Genomic DNA, 8,766 nt, shown 5'->3' on the forward strand with positions numbered 1-8,766 from the left:
AGAAAAGACAGTCTCTTCAATAAGTGGTGCTGGGAAAACTGGACAGCTACATGTAAAAGAATTAAATTAGAACACTCTCTAACACCATACACAAAAATAAACTCAAAATGGATTAGAGACCTAAATGTAAGACTGGACACCATAAAACTCTTAGAGGAAAACATAGGAAGAACACTCTGACATAAATCACAGCAAAATCTTTTTTGATCCACCTCCTAGAGTAATGGTAATAAAAACAAAAATAAACAAATGGGACCTAATGAAACTTCAAAGCTTTTGCACAGCAAAGGAAACTATAAACAAGACGAAAATATAACCCTCAGAATGGGAGAAAATATTTGCAAATGAATCATCGGACAAAGGATTAATCTCCAAAATATATAAACAGCTCATGCACCTCAATATTAAAAAAACAAGCAACCCAATCTAAAAATGGGCAGAAGACCTAAATAGACATGTCTCCAAAGAAGACATACAGATGGCCAAGAAGCACATGAAAAGCTGCTCAACATCACTAATTATTAGAGAAATGCAAATCAAAACTACAATGAGGTATCACCTCATACCAGTTACAATGGGCATCATCAGAAAATCTACAAACAACAAATGCTGGAGAGGGCGTGGAGAAAAGGGAACCCTCTTGCACTGTTGGTGGGAATGTAAATTGATACAGCCACTATGGAGAACAGTATGGAGGTTCCTTAAAGAACTAAAAATAGAATTAACATATGACCCAGCAATCCCACTACCTGGCATATACCCAGAGAAAACCATAATTCAAAAAGATACTTGCACCCCAATGTTCATTGCAGCACTATTTACAGTAGCCAGGTCATGGAAGCAACCTAAATGCCCATCAACAGACGAATGGATAAAGAAGATGTGGTACATATATACAATGGAATATTACTAGGCCATAAAAAAGAACAAAGTTGGGTCATTTGTAGGTACGTGGATGGATCTAGAGACTGTCATACAGAGTGAAGTAAGTCAGAAAGAGAAAAACAAATATTGTATATCAATGCATATATGTGGAACCTAGTAAATGGTACAGATGAACCACTTTGCAGAGCAGAAATTGAGACACAGAAGCAGAGAAAAAACGTATGGACACCAAGGGGGCAAAGCAGCAGGGGGTGGTGGTGGTGGTGGGATGAATTGGGAGATTGGGATAGACATGTATACACAGATGTGTATAAAATGGATGACTAATAAGAAAAATAAATAAAAAATAAACATTAAAAAAAAAGAAAAAGAAACAATTTTTGTTCATTGATCTTTAAAAGAAGTTTTAAAATTTCATTTGTTTGGAGTCTCCAAACCAAGTAAAACATTTTTTAAATTACCCACTTGCATTCTTTAAAAGTACTAAATTACCTTTATAATTTGTATATTTGATATTATATAAATCACTCTGAAAATATTTATGCTCAACTAGCATTTGCAGGACAGAAAAATTTTTTGAAATTCTGAAGTGTACAGTTCTGCTTAAAAAATTGCTTTATATCCTCTGGTCTGATGGACCAGTGAGTGGCCTAGGAGACCTGAGGCTCAGAATGTCTATCAGTAGAGATGAATCTAATCTCTCCAATGCCCTCACCTCCCCCTCCCTGCACTGGCTGCTAGAGCAGCTTTGGTGAATCATGATTCGTTGGTGGCCATATGTAAAATCTGACTCCCTTTCAGGCCCTGGGTATTGCTGTTCTCACTGTTGTAAGGAATAGAGGCTAAGCTAGAGGGATGAGATACTTGTGATGTCCACTAGAAGGGAAAAAGAACCTCTTAGTCAATAATGAGCTCTTACTCAGCAGTTCCAGGGTGAAGCCCTCAACAAGCACCATCTCATTGGATCCTACTAAAAATTCCATAAGCTGGGTATGCATCATAATCTTCATTTTAGGGGGAAAATGAAGCTCTTGCATAATGTCCGCCCAGCCGTATATCCCCTTCCTCCCCAGAGTCAACAATACTATCGTCTGAATCCTTAGCAGGGAGCCTTCATTTGAGTGCACTTTTTTTAGACCCACTGTGATGGTTAAATTTATGTGTCAATTTCACTGTGAGAAAAGATGCCCAGAGTGCAGGTCAAACATTAATTCTGGGAAGATCTGTAAGTGCATTCTGGAAAGAGATTAGCATTGGAATCAGTAGACTGAGTGAAGAGATCAGCCCTCACCAATGTGGGTGGGCATCATACTACCTTTTGGGGCCCTGAATGTAACAACAAGGGCAACTTGTCTCCCTCTCTATCTTCTTGGTCATCAATATTGGAGCTTCTGGCTCTTGAGCCTTGAAATTCCAGGACATACACCAGTGGTTCCCTGGTTCTCAGGTCTTGAGCCTTGACTTGGAGCTACACCATCAGTTCCACTGCTTTTCAGCCTTAAACCTAGCTCTGAATTATACCACAGACTTTCCTAGTTCTCTAGCAAACAAACAGTAGACAGTGGGACTTCTCAGCCTCTGTAACCTTGTAAGCCTCTTCTCATAATACTTGTGTGTCTATATATACAGGTGAGTACTGAACAACATGTGGTTGAACTGCTCAGGTTCACTTACACATGGATATTTTTCAATAGTAAATATAGTTCTACACCATCTGTACTTGGTTGAATCTGAGGAACCTGAACTGATAATGAGAAGGACCAACTATGATTTATATGTAATCAATACATAACAGATATTTTGTTATATATTTTGAAATGCTGATGTCAAACATGCTATCCTTGTCTTCCCTGATATGGAGAGACAGGAGTCGTAATGGGAATAATATCATCTCTTACTGAAGTGAACAACCCCACAAAAGGATACAATTTTTAATGTGGAATGGAAATAATAAAATCATGTTAAATACATGTATTCTTTTAGTATTTTGCTAAAAGGAATTTGGATGTCTGGCCAAAACTACATTAAATCAATAAGGACCTCTACCCACCCATGACTGTCATGGAATGGTGAGGACCAGAGTCTTATTAACAGTGTGGACAACACCTTCCAGAACTGGCACCTTGCTCTTTGCAGTGAAGCCTTTCTCAGCACATGCAAAGGCCAGGAACTGAAACTTATAGACCCACTGGTAGAACCGTGAAAAATACTCATGGCCAGGGTCATAGCCTGAGTCAGCAACGAGAGCTCTGCCAAGAGCTCTTCACTCCAGTGGCTCATTGGACACTGAATATGTTCTCCTTTGTTTGTATTAACCTGCTGAATAGCCAAAGAAATAAGCAAAGATGTAAGATGCCCCAGACAAAATCAGGAACTTGCAGCAATGGTAAGGTTGCTGATCATAGACAACTCAGTGTCTTTTACTTTTTCATCAATAACTGGAGATTCCTGAGGTACACACTGAGAAAACAGAACAATATACCATGGAGGGCAGCAGTCAGTTTTCACTGTGGGTCTCTTTATTTCTGACCATTCCTTTACAGCTAGCCACCCAGGGATAACTCCAACATGCAGGTCTCAACCCCGTATCTGCCTCCAAAAATTTAGGTTCATATTTGACTGTAAAAACACATATTCCCAAAAGTTCCATCACCTCCCAGGGTCTACATTTCCTGTGCAATCCTGCACCCAACCTGGATCACCATTCCTTTTCCCATTCACACTGAGAAGGTATCAGAAACCTTGAGTGTGTTTTCCCTTCATAGTGTACCTATGTCCTAGATTTCAGTTTCCATGTGCCCAGAAGAAAGCTTTTGATAGAGGCAGCCAACTAGACATGAGTATTACAGCAGTATATAATGGGCGCCATGTGATTGCATATGTCATCATCATAGTGAGGACAGGGGCTGAGGCTAAGCCAGATGGTCCTGGGCTGTGATAAGTCTCTCAGAATCTCAAACAGCTTAGCCCCAAGCTGGGCAAGTCTCCCTTCGAGCAGAATACCCTGAGGGCTATAACTCTCCTGAGGGGCAGGATACAGCTCTTGACTTAAACAGGGCAGCCCAGTGGTGTGTAGCAGCAACTTCTCCATGACAGCCATGGAAAGGAGGTTCCCACACAGGCTGAAGGACCTGAGCTGGGAGCAGTGGCTCAGGGCAGGCAGAATGGCCTCAAATTGGAAGTCCATGATCCTACACTAATCTAAGTCCAATCCTGGAGCATGGTTGCAACTTTCTCCAGCAGAACTTGGAGAAGCTCAGGACTAAATTTGGTCAGAGTGACATCACTCAGATCCAGGCCTTTTAGCTGACTGATGTTTGGGCATAGGGACAGATGGGTCAAATCTGATTCTGTAAGCCTTCAGTTAGTTTTTGAGAGGTTGTCCAAGGTGGTCCTCAGGTACCTGGGGAGAAACCAAACAATTAGTTCTTGGAAACTCAGGTGCCAGGCGAGCTCCAGGTGAGAGACAAATGATTTCTACAGGGCCGAGGTTAATCTGACCATCTGATGAGGGTCAATACACTGATTGCCCAGTCTCATTCTAGGCTGAGTCCTGGTGACTGAGTCACTTCACAGAATCTTGAAAATTCTCTTTTCCATCATCAAGCTGAGTACAACATATTCCACTTCCTTATGAGGATGAACAAAGATAATGGAATGTACTAAAACATGCTAAGAGGAGAGCCTGAGAGAGTCTCAATCAAGTGTGGACATCACTGAATTTTGGTATCGGGAGATGAGATAAAAAATGATTTCGACTCAGACTCCTTCAGTCCTTGCTTGGGCTCCAGATGCCTATATCCCTGGCCAGGTGAGGCTCTAGGGAGACATGCATAAAGAACAAACGTGCACAAGGTCCCGCAACATCAATGGGGGTTGCCAGTCTGCAGGGGCTCACTTATTTCCCTGCATGATCTACAAACCTTCTATCACTGTATATTGTCCTTTGGGCTCTGCTCCATTACCACCATCTCCAGAATCATGCTTTTCCCATATATTAATTACCTTATCTGGCACAACAACCATTACAGACAGGGAATTTAAGACAGGCTCATTGTGGTCACAAACCTTGTGAGCATAGAGGTTTTCTTCAGAAATGCTCTGGTCTGATGTGGTTTCCCCACTTCAATGTCCTCTTTACTTACCTATTTTTTTAAGTCATTTGAACATAGACACCTCTTCCAAAGGAAGAAATCACAAACCCTCCATTTCTAGATCCAAACATCAGAGTCTATAATCTGTACCTCTCTAGCAGGATGTCCCTTTCAAGAGCCACTGTACCAGTTTAGCCCCTACCTTGTTTTGTATGGTTGTGGGATACCACCACTCAGGATAGAGCAGCAAGGGAGGCAGTCCGGGTGACATTCTAGTGTTGTGTTCACTAGTACTTGGCCACTGGTGCACTCTCACCTGAGCATCTGGTCCAGGCAGCCTTCAAGGAGGGAGGGAGATTCCAAATAAAGATCCCAGAGGTGGTGCAGCCTGAGAAACTGAGAGGTAATTTGGACAAGTTAATGCTGTTCCTGCTCCTCAAAGCCAGACATGTGGATGTGGGAGAGAATGAGTCTCTGCAAGTTACTCATCTGGCCCAAGAAAGGAGCAAACATGGCCAGGGTGGACAGATGCCAAGTGCAGTTTACTTGCACCTCCTGGATACAGTCCAGGTGTACTATATTCAGGACCTTCACAATATTTTCACAGGCATTGCAATGAACTTCAGCTTCTTACAGCACAGGTGTATGGAAACTTTTCTCTGCTCTACCCATTAGATGAGGTAGGTGAAGAAGTTAACCAGGGTCCTTTTCTTTGCAAAAGTTTATGAATACCTTCAAGGGAGCCAAAGGCTGCTTTGTCCTCAAACTGTGCTCAGCCATTGGTGCTATTCCTGAGTTTCAACATCCATGAGTGTTGGCTCCAGACCACATGCTCCAGAAGTTCTGGCCAGTATCCTGTAAATCCTGCACCTGAAATTTGCACTTCTTATGGGGAAAAAGGAGATTGGTGGGGATGCATTAAAATCAACACAGAATGAAGCAACAGCCTCAAAATGTGACAACAGACTGCCCATCTATGCTGTAACTTCAGACTCCTGACATCACCTGCTGCCTTGTCTTCTTTCCTCTCCACCTCACTTTCCTCCATCTCCCTTTCCCCACCCCTCCTTTCTGATTCTCCACTTCTGGTAACTTTAAGCATCACTGAGAGGAGGTGGGGCATGTTTTTTTTCAGGTTCCCCTGCATCGTAAGCACTCATAAGCTTTGGAAGGCATTTCCCATAGTGAGCCACGTCCTCTGAGCTTCTTCATTGCCATCTTCAGAATCCTCTGGTCCATCCCTTTTCCATCCACTTTCCCTCACCCCAGCTGTCTCCTCCAGGATGCCCAGGATTTTACCAGGCTACGCGAGTCTGACTAACCTGGGGCAAAGCTTCTGAGCAAAAACGATATCAAGTGCTTCCAGTTCTGCTTGTAGGGGCCCTACATGAGGCATGTCTATCAGGCTCCCCAGAGGCAGGTGGACAAAAGACCAGGCTAGCACCATGGCCTTCAGGGTTTCAATGCATCTCGCTTCAAAGACCTCCATGAACAGTGGTGGGAAGAGCTCCGTGGGTGGATCCTCCAGACCAGAAAAGGCTGAGGCCTCTTCCCTCAGCAGGTTCATTCCTGCCAGCTCCAGGAGTCTGGGAGGGGTCCAGACACTCATCCTAACTCTACTCCAAAAGGAATGCTGTGGATACTGCCAGGGAACAAGGCATCCATTTCAAGCCAAGAATGAGTACACCTTAGACTATCCCCAAACCCTTCAGAGGAATCTACTCAGGGCCAAGGTCACTGCTCTGGCAGGGGTGGAAGTGTCTCACTTAGCCCATATTACACTCTGGGCTCAGTGGTCACAAAACTATAACTCTTTCCCTACTGGATTCAGAACAAGCATCTCACAAGTACCAAGGAGGAGGAAAGGTAACCACTAACCCATTCAGTTCCATCCACTGCTTTGCTTAATTCATGTCCCACTGGGAAGTGGGTACCAGGGAGCCTGAAAGCTGACTCCAATTTTTATTTGGGGAAGACCTTCAGACCACTACTTAGAGCCCTAAATCTATGGGAAGAGGAGTGTCATGTGGACCAACACAGCCTACATCCTCAGATACCCAGTTAACCTAGCTGGTAAAGATGAAAGCCATTTGTGCACACAATACGTATTTTAAATTTCAAGAAATAAAATTCAAAACATATATTTTCATTAAAAATATCTTCTTGGTTAAGACATTTAAAAATGATATAAGCCACAGGACAAATCAAAATGTTTGGGATTCAGGCAAAATTACACTGAAAGGCAAAAATAAAAACTGAAATCTGTTCATCTGAAAGAAATGATCTAAAAAAAACTTTCCCTGCCATCCAGAGATACATGCCACGCTTCAAGATTAGCCATCCATGGGTATGAACAGGGTGTTCTTACCTGAGTTTGGTTAAGTTATTGGTCTGATGCTGCTGGAGGGGTCCTGAGACCTCAGACACTGTGGAGAACCCAGCCGGTGACTCCAGAGCCAGAAAATTTTGCATCCCTTCTTCAAAGGCTGAGACTTTTATAGACCTTTCATAACCTCTGAGCACATTAATTTTCCATGTGTAAAGGGGGGACATCCATACCTATCCGAGGGTCCACTGATAACATTAGTTGTTAAGAAACTTTGTGCTAAGGTTGAAATGTCCCATCGCCTCCCTTTTTTCCTGTCCTTTCTCCATTTTCTTTCTCGTTTTACTATGTTGTTTGCCCTTGCATTCCCAGATCTGTCCTGATCTTCCCCTTCATTTGTGAGCAGGAGATCAGCTGAGGAGAGGTTGGCTAAGTCAGGGAAGTCCATTATTGCAATGTGAAGAACCCCCTTTATGGCTCATGTGTCCATTCGAGTCTCAAAAAATAACATGCTCAGATTAGATACTATAATTTGTCATGGAACCACTTAATGTTTGTGTCATAAAGGATCTGAATGATAATCTGATCCAAGTATCTCATTTTACAGATGAGAAAACTGAGGCCCAGAAAGGTGAAGAGATTTGCCCCACATGGCAGATCTGTTAGAGATATGGCTGATATCAAAATCCTGATGGAAATTATTTATTTAATACTTAATAAATACTTAAATATTTATTCAATACTTAACACTTAATAAATACGTATTTATTCCATAATCTTGGGAACATGAACTTTCTAGAAACCCCTGTTCCCTACTTGTGTTTCCTTCTTGTTTAAGTGATGATTGCTCTAAGCATCACATTTTAGCCTCTCTAAAGCTGGGTCATTTTCTGTGAGCTGGTGGCTAGTAGCAGCATCTCCCTCCCTCTTTTCTGCCCTCCCTGCCCCCCACTCATGGGCTCAAGTGTCAGACAATTTGCCATAGAATCTAGACAAATAGAAGGCTTACCTTAACTGGACCTTCTTATTCTGACAGTGTCCAAGTCCTAATAGATGGATCCAAGTTTTGCTAATGTGGTGTGTGTATTATCCATCCCTTTCTATCTTTAATAAGTAACTCATAATTACCCACCTGCTTACTAGTAATTATTAGTAACTAATAATTACCCATCTGAAGCTATTATTGTACAGATTAAATAGAACAAATATGGAAGTACATTGAAAGTTCTCTAACACTGAGGAGTTTGTTTTTAAAATTCATGCATTAATTTCTGCAGATCCTTCAGTCAAATCAATCTATAATGCACATCATTATATTTTTGAAGCAGGGACAAATCAGGGCTCCCTTAACTATCCCTATTTCTTTTCCTGCAAAGGATAAAATGATACTTTTTACCATAATTTGATGAAACAAATTAAGTCAGATGGAGTAAGAAATGTGTGGAAATTAGTTCACACACT

The 8,766-nt window shown here is 42.0% G+C and overlaps 1 pseudogene; it reads right to left on the reverse strand.

Annotated features, from left to right (window-relative positions):
* Positions 1-3,715: 3,715 nt before the first annotated feature.
* Positions 3,716-6,588, reverse strand: LOC133091373 (PRAME family member 27-like; annotated as a pseudogene).
* Between the last annotated feature and the right edge of the window lie 2,178 nt (positions 6,589-8,766).

This window comes from Eubalaena glacialis, chromosome 1 (genome assembly GCF_028564815.1).
Source record: "Eubalaena glacialis isolate mEubGla1 chromosome 1, mEubGla1.1.hap2.+ XY, whole genome shotgun sequence".
NCBI classification, from domain to species: domain Eukaryota; kingdom Metazoa; phylum Chordata; class Mammalia; order Artiodactyla; family Balaenidae; genus Eubalaena; species Eubalaena glacialis.